The following is a 12,049-nucleotide window of genomic DNA, read 5'->3' as shown; positions in this document are numbered from 1 at the left end:
ATTTATTACAAACAATAAAAAGCTCTTCAAAATAGTCATGCCTTTCCGTGGAGAAACAATTCAACAATATGTGATTTTGAAAAAAAAGTCTTCCACTTGATGAATTTTTCCTTTATCTTACCAATTAGATGCATAGCCATCTTTCTGTTTTCTTACCTTATCTCTCTTACATTCCATCTTACTTTCTTTTATGTTACTTATTGATGTTCATTTGTATAGTGATTTGACAAACATTTATTGAGGATATTCTCTGTGCCAGTCACTGTTCAAGATTTGGGGATGTATTAGTGAACAAAACACAGTGAAATCCTGAGGAAGCTGATGTTCTGAGGAAGACAGACATTGACATCATTTTAAAACAAATTAAGAGACTGTTAAGGGAAGTGCTATAAAAGGGAAGTGCAGGGTGCTATGAGGGAGTGTCACAGAGACCTGACCTGGTCTACAGGATGCTGGAAGTTTTGCTTGAGGAAGTGACACTTGATGTAAACTCCTTAAAAAAGGTATAGGCTCCATTATGTCTACAGGTAGACCTGTCTCCAGGTAGATGCTGTATATATGTTTTTGAATTAAATGGAATATTTCCTTATACTAAGTAAAATACTTTCTTAATAGTTTGTTTTCCTTTTTTATCAAAGTAACCTATTAATACTTAAAGCACTATTTAACAAATAAAACTAATTTAATCAGATTAAAATTACATTTAACTCTACTTTTTTGTGTTTTTTTTTTAAAAAAAAGGAGATATACATCTCTACTTTGTATCCTGCCTTTTTAAAGGTTCATCATAAACCCATGACAAAAATCATACTAACTGAAGACAGATAATTGAGGGGGTAATGTTCAGGGATTTTCTTTATTAAAGAGAGTGCCTAAACTGCATGTTTCTTTCCATGGTTGCACCAATAATTTTAATTCTTTTCAAGACTGACATTTTCTTTTTTTTTCATTTTTTTTTATAGATTTGAATCTCCTTATTTTTTCACATCTTTATTGGAGTATAATTGCTTTACAATGGTGTGTTAGTTTCTGCTTTATAACAAAGTGAATCAGTTATACATATCCATATGTTCCCATATCTCTTCTCTCTTGCGTCTCCCTCCCTCCCACCCTCCCTATCCCACCCCTTCAGGTGGTCACAAAGCACCGAGCTGATCTCCCTGTGCTATGCGGCTGCTTCCCAAGCTATCTACCTTACATTTGGTAGCGTATGTATGTCCATGCCTCTCTCTCGCTTTGTCACAGCTTACCCTTCCCCCTCCCCATATCCTCAAGTCCATTCGCTAGTAGGTCTGTGTCTTTATTCCTGTCTTACCACTAGGTGCTTCGTGACATTTTTTTTTTCTTAAATTCCATATATATGTGTTAGCATAAGGTATTTGTCTTTCTCTTTCTTACTTACTTCACTCTGTATGACAGACTCTAGGTCTATCCACCTCATTACAAAGAGCTCAATGTCGTTTCTTTTTATGGCTGAGTAATATTCCATTGTATATACGTGCCACATCTTCTTTATCTATTCATCCGATGATGGACACTTAGGTTGTTTCCATATCCGGGCTATTGTAAATAGAGCTGCAGTGAACATTTTGGTACATGACTCTTTTTGAATTATGGTTTTCTCAGGGTGTATGCCCAGTAGTGGGATTGCTGGATCATATGGTAGTTCTATTGGTAGTTTTTTAAGGAACCTCCATACAGTTCTCCACAGTGGCTGTATCAATTTACATTCCCACCAACAGTGCAAGAGGGTTCCCTTTTCTCCACAACCTCTCCAGCATTTACTGTTTCTAGATTTTTTGGTGATGGCCATTCTGACTGGTGTGAGTGGATATCTAATTGTAGTTTTGATTTGCATTTCTCTAATGATTAATGATGTTGAGCATTCTTTCATGTATTTGTTGGCAGTCTGTATATCTTCTTTGGAGAAATGTCTATTTAGGTCTTCTGCCAAGTTTTGGATTGCGTTGTTTGTTTTTCTGATATTGAGCTGCATGAGCTGCTTATAAATTTTGGAGATTAATCCTTTGTCAGTTGCTTCATTTGCAAATATTTTCTACCATTCTGAGGGTTGTCTTTTGGTCTTCTTTATGGTTTCCTTTGCTGTGCAAAAGCTTTTAAGTTTCATTAGGTGCCATTTGTTTATTTTTGTTGTTATTTCCATTTCTCTAGGAGGTGGGTCAAAAAGGACCTTGCTGTGATTTATGTCATAGAGTGTTCTGCCTATGTTTTCCTCTAAGAGTTTGATAGTTTCTGGCCTTACATTTAGGTCTTTAATCCATTTTGAGTTTATTTTTGTGTATGGTGTTAGGGAGTGATCTAGTCTCATACTTTTACATGTACCTGTCCAGTTTTCCCAGCACCAGTTATTGAAGAGGCTGTCCTTTCTCCACTGTACATTCCTGTCTCCTTTATCAAAGATAAGGTGACCATATGTGCGTGGGTTTATCTCTGGGCTATCTACCCTGTTCCATTGATCTATGTTTCTGTTTTTGTGCCAGTACCATACTGTCTTGATTACTGTAGCTTTGTAGTATAGTCTGCAGTCAGGGAGCCTGATTCCTCCAGCTCCGTTTTTCTTTCTCAAGATTACTTTGGCTATTCGGGGTCTTTTATGTTTCCATACAAATCGTGAAGTATTTTGTTCTAGTTCTGTAAAAAATGCCAGTGGTATTTTGATAGGGATTGCATTGAATCTGTAGATTGCTTTGGGTAGTAGAGTCATTTTCACAATGTTGATTCTTCCAATCCAAGAACATGGTATATCTCTCCATCTATTTGTATCATCTTTAATTTCTTTCATCAGTGTCTTATATTTTCTGCATACAGGTCTTTTGTCTCCCTAGGTAGGTTTATTCCTAGGTATTTTATTCTTTTTGTTGCAATGGTAAATGGGAGTGTTTTCTTGATTTCACTTTCAGATTTTTCATCCTTAGTGTATAGGAATGCCAGAGATTTCTGTGCATTAATTTTGTATCCTGCTATTTTACCAAATTCATTGATTAGCTCTAGTAGTTTTCTGGTAGCATCTTTAGGATTCTCTCTGTATAGTATCATGTCATCTGCAAACAGTGACAGATTCACTTCTTCTGTTCCAATTTGGATTCCTTTTATTTCCTTTTCTTCTCTGATTGCTGTGGCTAAAACTTCCAAAACTATGTTGAGTAAGAGTGGTGAGTGTGGGCAACCTTGTATTGTTCCTGATCTTAGTGGAAATGCTTTCAGTTTTTCACCATTGAAGATGATGTTGGCTGTGGGTTTGTCATATATGGCCTTTATTATGTTGAGGAAAGTTCCCCCTATGCCTACTTTCTGCAGGGTTTTTATCATAAATGGGTGTTGAATTTTGTCGAAAGCTTTCTCTGCATCTATTGAGATGATCATATGGTTTTTCTCGTTCAATTTGTTAATATGGTGTATCACGACTGATTTGCATATATTGAAGAATCCTTGCATTCCTGGAATAAACCCCACTTGATCATAGTGTATGATACTTTTAATGTGCTGTTGGATTCTGTTTGCTAATATTCTGTTGAGGATTTTTGCATCGATGTTCATCAGTGATATTGGTCTGTAGTTTTCTTTCTTTGTGACATCTTTGTCTCGTTTTGGTATCAGGGTGATGGTGGCCTCGTAGAATGAGTTTTGGAGTGTTCCTCCCTCTGCTATATTTTGGAAGAGTTTGAGAAGGATAGGTGTTAGCTCTTCTCTAAATGTTTGATAGAATTCGCCTGTGAAGCCATCTGGTCCTGGGCTTTTGTTTGTTGGAAGATTTTTAATCACAGTCTCAATTTCAGTGCTTGCGATTGGTCTGTTCATATTTTCTATTTCTTCCTGATTCAATCTTGGCAGGTTGTGCATTTCTAAGAATTTGTCCATTTTTCCAGGTTGTCCATTTTATTGGCATAGAGTTGCTTGTAGTAATCTCTCATGATCTTTTGTATTTCTGCAGTGTCAGTTGTTACTTCTCCTTTTTCATTCCTAATTCTATTGATGTGAGTCTTCTCCCGTTTTTTTTTTTGATGAGTCTGGCTAATGGTTTATCTATTTTGTTTATCTTCTCAAAGAGCCAGCTTTTAGTTTCATTGATCTATGCTATCATTTCCTTCATTTCTGTTCATTTATTCCTGATCTGATTTTTATGATTTCTTTCCTTCTGCTAACTTTGGGTTTTTTTGTTCTTCTTTCTCTAATTGCTTTAGGTGTACGGTTAGGTTGTTTATTCGAGATGTTTCCTGTTTCTTAAGGTGGGCTTGTATTGCTATAAATTCCCTCTTAGAACTGCTTTTGCTTCATCACATAGGTTTTGGGTCGTCGTGTCTCCGTTGTCATTTGTTTCTAGGTATTTTTTGATTTCCTCTTTGATTTCTTCAGTGATTACTTCGTTATTCAGAAGTGTATTGTTTAGCCTCCATGTGTTTGTATATTTTACAGATCTTTTCCTGTCACTGATATCTAGTCTCATAGCGTTGTGGTCAGAAAAGATACTTGATACAATTTCAATTTTTTAAAATTTACCAAGACTTGATTTGTGACCCAAGATATGATCTATCCTGGAGAATGTTCCATGAGCACTTGAGAAAAATGTGTATTCTGTTGTTTTTGGATGGAGTGCCCTATAAATATCAATTAAGTCCATCTCGTTTAAGGTATCATTTAAAGCTTGTGTTTCCTTATTTATTTTCATTTTGGATGATCTGTCCATTGGTGAAAGTGGGGTGTTAAAGTCCCCTACTATGAATGTGTTACTGTCGATTTCCCCTTTTATGGCTGTTAGTATTTGCCTTATGTATTGAGGTGCTCCTATGTTGGGTGCATAAATATTTACAATTGTTATATCTTCTTCTTGGGTCGATCCCTTGATCATTATGTAGTGTCCTTCTTTGTCTCTTGTAATAGTCTTTATTTTAAAGGCTATTTTGTCTGATAAGAGAATTGCTACTCCAGCTTTCTTTTGGTTTCCATTTGTATGGAATATCTTTTTCCATCCCCTTACTTTCAGTCTGTATGTGTCTCTAGGTCTGAAGTGGGTCTCTTGTAGACAGCATATATATGGGTCTTGTTTTTGTATCCATTCAGCCAATATGTGTCTTTTGGTGGGAGCATTTAGTCCATTTACATTTAAGGTAATTATCAATATGTATGTTCCCGTTCCTATTTTCTTAATTGTTTTGGGTTCATTATTGTAGGTTTTTTCCTTCTCTTGTGTTTATTGCCTAGAGAAGTTCCTTTAGCAGTTGTTGTAAAGCTGGTTTGGTGGTGCTGAACTCTCTCAGCTTTTGCTTGTCTGTAAAGGTTTTAATTTCTCCATCAAATCTGAATGAGATCCTTGCTGGGTAGAGTAATCTTGGTTGCAGGTTTTTCTCCTTAATCACTTTAAATACGTGCTGCCACTCCCTTCTGGCTTGCAGAGTTTCTGCTGAGAGATCAGCTGTTAACCTTATGGAGATTCCCTTGTGTGTTATTTGTTGTTTTTCCCTTGCTGCTTTTCATATGTTTTCTTTGTATTTAATTTTTGACAGTTTGATTAATATGTGTCTTGGCATATTTCTCCTTGGATTTATTTTGTATGGGACTCTCTGTGCTTCCAGGATTTGATTAACTATTTTCTTTCTCATATTAGGGAAGTTTTCAACTATAATCTCTTAAAATATTTTCTCAGTCCCTTTCTTTTTCTCTTCTTCTTCTGGAACCCCTATAATTCGAATGTTGGTGCGTTTAATGTTGTTCCAGAGGTCTCTGAGACTGTCCTCAGTTCTTTTCATTCTTTTTTCTTTATTCTGCTCTGCAGTAGTTATTTCCACTATTTTATATTCCAGGTCACTTATCCATTCTTCTGCCTCAGTTATTCTGCTATTGATCCCATCTAGAGTATTTTTAATTTCATTTATTGTGTTGTTCATAGTTGCTTGTTTCATCTTTAGTTCTTCTAGGTCCTTGTTAAATGTTTCTTGCATTTTGTCTATTCTATTTCCAAGATTTTGGATCATCTTTACTATCATTACACTTAATTCTTCTTCAGGTAGACTGCCTGTTTCCTCTTCACTTGTTAGGTCTGGTGGGTTTTTATCTTGCTCCTTCATCTGCTGTGTGTTTTTGTGTCTTCTCATTTTGCTTATCTTAATGTGTTTGGGGGTCTCCGTTTTGCAGGCTGCAGGTTCGTAGTTCCTGTTGTTTTTGGTGTCTGTCCCCAGTGGCTAAGGTTGTTTCAGTGGATTGTGTAGGCTTCCTTGTGGAGGGGACTAGTGCCTGTGTGTAGTGGATGAGGCTGGATCTTGTCTTTCTGGTGGGCAGGTCCACGTCTGGTGGTGTGTTTTGGGGTGTCTGTGGACTTATTATGATTTTAAGCAGCTTCTCTGCTAATGGGTGGGGTTGTGTTCCTGTCTTGCTAGTTGTTTGGCATAGGATGTCCAGCACTGTAGCTTGCTGGTCATTGAGTGAAGCTGGGTGCTGGTGTTGAGATGGAGGTCTCTGGGAGATTTTCACTGTTTGATATTTTGTGGAACTGGGAGGTCTCTTGTGGACCAGTGTCCTGAAGCTGGCTCTCCCACCTCAGAGGCACAGCACTGCCTCCTGGCTGCAGCACCGAGAGCCTTTCATCCACACGGCTCAGAGTACAAGGGAGAAAAAGTAGAAAGAAAGAATTAGTAGAAGTAGAAAGAAAGAGAGAAAGAAAGAAAGAAAGGAGGGAGGGAGGAAGGAAGGAAGGAGGGAAGGAAGGAAAAAAGGAAAGAAGGAAGATAAAATAAAGTAAGATAAAATATAACAAAGTTTTTAAAATGAAAAAAATAATTATTAAGAAAAAATATTAACAAAACAAAACAAAAAAACGGACGGATAGAACCCTAGGACAAATGGTGGAAGCAAAGCTATACAGACAAAATCTCACACAGAAGCATACACATACACACTCACAAAAAGACGAAAAGGGGAAAACATCCTAAATCTTGCTCTCAAAGTCCACCTCCTCAATTTGGGATGATTCGTTGTTTGTTCAGGTATTCCACAGATGCAGGGTATATCAAGTTGATTGTGGAGCTTTAATCCGCTGCTTCTGAGGCTGCTGGGAGAGATTTCTCTTTCTCTTCTTTGTTCGCACAGCTGCCGGGGCTCAGCTTTGGATTTGGCCCCGCCTCTGCGTGTAGGTCGGTGGAGGGTGTCTGTTCTTCGCTCAGACAGGACGGGGTTAAAGGAGCCGCTGATGCGGGGGCTCTGGTTCACTCAGGCCGGTGGGGGGTGGGGGGGGGGAAGGAAGGGGCACGGCGTGCGGGGCGGGCCTGCGGCGGCAGAGGCCGGCGTGACGTTGCACCAGCTTGAGGCGTGCCGTTCGTTCTCCCGTGGGAGTTGTCCCTGGCTCCCGGGGCCTTGGCAGTGGCGGGCTGCGCAGGCTCCCCGGAAGGGGGTTGTGGATAGTGACCTGTGCTCACACAGGCTTTTTGGTGGTGGCAGCAGCAGCCTTCGCGTCTCATGCCCGTCTCGGGTCCGCGCTTTTAGCTGCGGCTCGCGCCCGTGTCTGGAGCTGCTTTAAGCAGTGCTCTTAATCCTCTCTCCTCGCGCAGCAGGAAACAAAGAGGGAAGAAAAAGTCTCTTGCCTCTTCGGCAGGTCCAGACTTTTCCCCGGACTCCCTCCCTGCTAGCCGTGGCGCACTAACCCCCTGCAGGCTGTGTTCACGCCGCCAACCCCAGTCCTCTCCCGGCGCTCTGACCGAAGCCCGAGCCTCAGCTCCCAGCCCCGCCCGCCCCGGCGGGTGAGCAGACAAGCCTCTCCAGCTGGTGAGTGCCGGTCGGCCCTGATCCTCTGTGCGGCAATCTCTCGGCTTTGTCCCGCGCACCCCTGTGGCTGCGCTCTCCTCCGTGGCTCCGAAGCTTTCCCCCTCCGCCACCCTCAGTCTCTGCCAGCCAAGGGGCTTCCTAGTGTTTGGAAACCTTTCCTCCTTCACAGCTCCCTCCCACTGGTGCAGGACCCGTCCCTACCCTTTTGTCTCTGTTGTTTCTTTTGCCCTACCCAGGTACGTGGGGGTTTCTTGCCTTTTGGGAGGTCTGAGGTCTTTTGCCAGCGTTCAGTAGGTGTTCTGTAGGAGTTGTTCCACGTGTAGATGTATTTCTGGTGTATCTGTGGAGAGGAAGGTAATCTCCGTGTCTTGCTCTTCCGCCATCTTCCCGGAAGCCATGCCTCACTTTTGTTTGGATCAGTCAGCAAACGCTTTTTCGAAACCCCAAATTCTCCACACCTCCTACCTTTCGCTCCGCCCTAGTCTCGAAACTCCCGCCAGTGCTCCTCAGGCCGGATCCCCGTGGGAGGACCGACATTTTCTTTTCATGTAACGTATTTTCCCCTAGAGCTGAAGAAAGTGGGACTCACAGAGATAGAAAACAAACTTAGGGTAACCAAAGGGGAAGGTTGGGGAGGGATAAATTAGGAGTTCGGGATTAACATATACACACTACTACACATAAAACAGATAACCAACAAGGTCCTACTGTAGGCACAGGGAATTGTACTAAATATTTTGTAATAACCTATGAGGGAAAAAATGTAGAGAAGTATATATACTTTATGTATATATATATATCTGAATCACTGTGGTGTACACCTGAACCTAACACGACATTGTAAATCTACTATACTTCAATTAAAAAAGAAAAAGAAATGTGGGACTGGAGAGCCAAAGTGATCATAGTAGCTTAGTCTCTCTGGACAGCATTAGTCTTCCCAGACAGACATTTTTATGACCAGCTAACATCTTCCTCCAGCCAATGGGCCTACATTTGGAGGCTTGATGGAACAAGTCTTGTATATATTTTTTCCTGACTTGTCTGCTTGGATCAATTCAGGTATTTTTCATATAAAATACAACTAATATGTACTTTAGATCAGTACTTCACTCACAAAAGTAAGTTGTTTCTCATCTAACACAGACAGATAAATAAATTTAGGAGGCTCTCTTTTTGAAATGGCATTTCAAAAATCAAAGCTAAAGTTGTTTTAGATATGACAATATAATATATGTAATGATTTATTTTAAAAATTGCCTCTAAAATGTTACTTTTTCTTTTTTTTGGCATACTTAGGTGATCAATCCCAAGCTGTGACTCACTTGGAAGATCAGGCTACAGAAGACTTCTGCTCTGTAAACACTGACACAGCCTTTGGCTAAAAACAATAAGACAGGATTTGATCTGAAGATGCGCATCAAGAAAAAAAAAAGGAGACTTATTTAACACTTTTCTGCACCACAGCCTGGAGAGAGATGGGATGGAATTTGATGTTCCTTCCATATTACCCAGGAGGGAGAGACAAATCTTGGGAAACATCTGTGACCATCAGGGAGATTGGAAGTGTGAAACATTGGGGGGAAGTTTTCAACCAACACAAGTGTTCTTTGCTTCTTCCTCCCTGATGAAATGCTGGTATGCTTTCCCAGAGGATGTTCACCTTATCTTCCTCACAAGCCACTTCCTTGCCCCTTCAATGCTTTTGGAGCCTCTGTTATTGAAAGGTAACTTTCTCAGAACTCAGGCTTGTTGGGTGGTGGGGGAAAAAAAAAGACAAAGGACACCCGACTAGGGCATCAACATAGAAGAATCAGAAATGTATAACAGCTATCTCAGCTCTGGCTGCATATGAGGATCACCTGGGGAGCTTTGAAACCTGGTAATGCCCTCCCAGAAATTCTGACTTAAATGACTGGAGTGGACCCAGGAATTGGTACTTTTCGAAGTCCCCTTGTGGGGACTCCCACTGTGGAGGCAGGGTTGAGAATCAATGGTATAAATTCATCATTATCCTGTTATTTAGATTTGAAACAGATTTTCGTAGCTTTTGTGACCAGATTCTTCTAAAGGAGACACTCCTAAACACCCTCCTCGTCATTCTGCTCACTGATCGAATTCATTCTAGACCAAAGGAAAGGGTTTTGCAAACTGTTTGCCACCTCTACGGACACTGACATAACAACTGGCCTGATAGCAGTCACTGCGAGGCTGAACAAATCACCAGCTAAGACACCACAGCTGCCATCCACTGGAAGGGTGAGTAATGCCAAGCAGAGTGGCCCAGCCCAGGGCTTTTCTCTGAATGGCCAGTCCTTATCAAGGACCTTTGTTTATTGAAGAAAAACTACTTTTCTTTTATCATAACCTTAAGATGCTTGGGAATGTGAGGGTAGAACTGTCTGTGATTTGTGCCTTATAAGCCTTGGATGCTGATAGCATGTTAATAGGAAGGAAATATGACCATCTTTTATGCACATCTCTGAGTTAGGAGTCCAGCAAACTGAGCTTAGTGAAGCCTGATGGACATAGTAGTGGTAACCAGCTTGGAGGGATCATAGCATGGTGAGTGTGGAGAGTAATTGGGTTGGAAAAGATTTGTGGTCATGGATCTGCCGCCAGTTAACCTTGTTACCCTGAGACCTTCCTTTGGCTTTTGGTACTTTCTTTTCCTTCATCAGAAGGGGCCTGGGATGGGGTTAGATAATACCTAAGACTTTTCATAACTCTCGTATAATCCTTCAAGATCTATTGGTGGATATTTATCTATTTATAAATATAAGGTGAGATACTGGAGGAAACAGACCCTCTTCACCAATTTAAAGTGGTCATAGAATGTTAGAGCTAGAATTTAGTCAGTCACACACTTAGTGAGCACCTACTCTGAGCAAAGGACTATGTGGTGGTTGGGGGTTGAGCATCAAAAAAACCCAGTTATGGTTCCTGCCTTTCCCAGACTGGCACAGCCTGGAGGACGGAGGAAACCACACAAATGGCTGAGAGAATGCTGGCTTGGAGGAATGATTTAATAGAGGTGCAAAGATCAGTGGATGATTAAAGGGAGAAATAAAGGTCATTTGGCTTCATCATGATGATTAAGAATGGCATTACAAAATCTGTATTTGTTCTTTGGAAGTGTTGGAAGACATTTATTCATGGTGGGGAACTCCTTTTGGGAAAGGCACTATGTCCTCCTTATTGGTAAGCCCTATGGTGTTAGCTGGGCATCTGTGTTGGCTGGGTGCTCAGTACGTGCTACTCCTGACTGACCGTAGACTAGAAGTTGTTGTTGGTATTGCTTTCAAACCTTCTCCATCCAAGAGCAGCATTAGAAGTGGCCTGGCACCCGCGGTATAAATTTGTCATCGTATTACCAGGAGCAAAGCCATTTGGCTGTGCCTCACTCCAGGCCTCTTTGCTGGATTCTCAGATGAGAAGTGCGTAATCATGCCAGTGTGTTCCGATGGCACTTTCACAAGCCGTTCGCGCCGTAGGGAGGGTGTGGTGATCATCAGACCGGAGTGTGGATGCGCAGCCTCCTGTACCTCACACAGCTCCTCTCTCACGGTAGCAGCCACTGCACACTGGGGCACAATAACACTGCCAGGAAGGATTATGAACAGAATGTACCCAAAGAAGCTGGTGGTGCTTGAGTGCCAAGAGGAGCAGATTGTACTGCAGACGGTGTTTAGGAAGGCCATTAGGACAACTTAAGTCATCAGAAGACTGTGACAGGAGACCAGTGATGCACAGCAGCGATAGACTTAGGGAGTGGAAAGACAAAGAAGTGGCTTTGGGTACAAAGGCAAAGTAAAGAGAGCAAAAGGTATATTCTGTGTTTGGGGTACATGACAAAGTCATGCACTCATTGAAATAATACATATTGCTTAAAAACGACTTTAGTTGGGGGCAAGAAAGAATATAGAAAAGTCTGCATAGTAAGTCCCTTTCATAGCAGGGAACACTTAGGTTCCAGTTAACGGGGATACCTAGGTGTGGCCTACAGGAGGGAACGTTGTGAGCGAGGAAGTGGCCATGAAGCAGGTTCATGGTGCGCAAGTGTACATGGTACACAAGGGTCCGTGGAAGGCCTTATCCACAGCTGCCATTGTATTCAGCCGAGACCCAATTCATGCTCACTTCTCTGCTAATGCCTGAGGCCCAGAGATCAGAGTAGAATATCTGGACGCTTGGATGATACAAGCTCCAAGAAGCCAGAATCTGGATCTCATTGAGATTATAAACCACAAAGAGGCAGGCAAATATTGGAAGAATC

The 12,049-nt window shown here is 41.3% G+C and overlaps 1 protein-coding gene across 4 annotated transcripts in view; it reads left to right on the top strand.

The window, feature by feature from the left end:
- Window positions 1-12,049, top strand: part of LOC307195523 (uncharacterized protein) — a 641,668-nt gene that overhangs the window by 181,176 nt on the left and 448,443 nt on the right. For 2 of the 4 annotated variants that reach the window (XR_013830851.1, XR_013830852.1), the window contains exons 1-2: window positions 7,350-7,773; window positions 9,073-10,032. The gene's annotated coding sequence lies outside the window, so the exon portion shown is untranslated. Of the gene's footprint in view, window positions 1-7,349; window positions 7,774-8,341; window positions 8,385-9,072; window positions 10,033-12,049 lie in introns of those variants that run through there. The other 2 variants (XR_013830853.1, XR_013830850.1) reach the window with 2 other exon arrangements.

The sequence above is a fragment of the Stenella coeruleoalba genome (assembly GCF_951394435.1).
Source record: "Stenella coeruleoalba genome assembly, chromosome: 12".
Classification (NCBI taxonomy): Eukaryota; Metazoa; Chordata; class Mammalia; order Artiodactyla; family Delphinidae; genus Stenella; species Stenella coeruleoalba.
The sequence above is the reverse complement of the archived record's forward strand: the minus strand, read 5'-3'. Positions and strand labels throughout refer to the sequence as shown.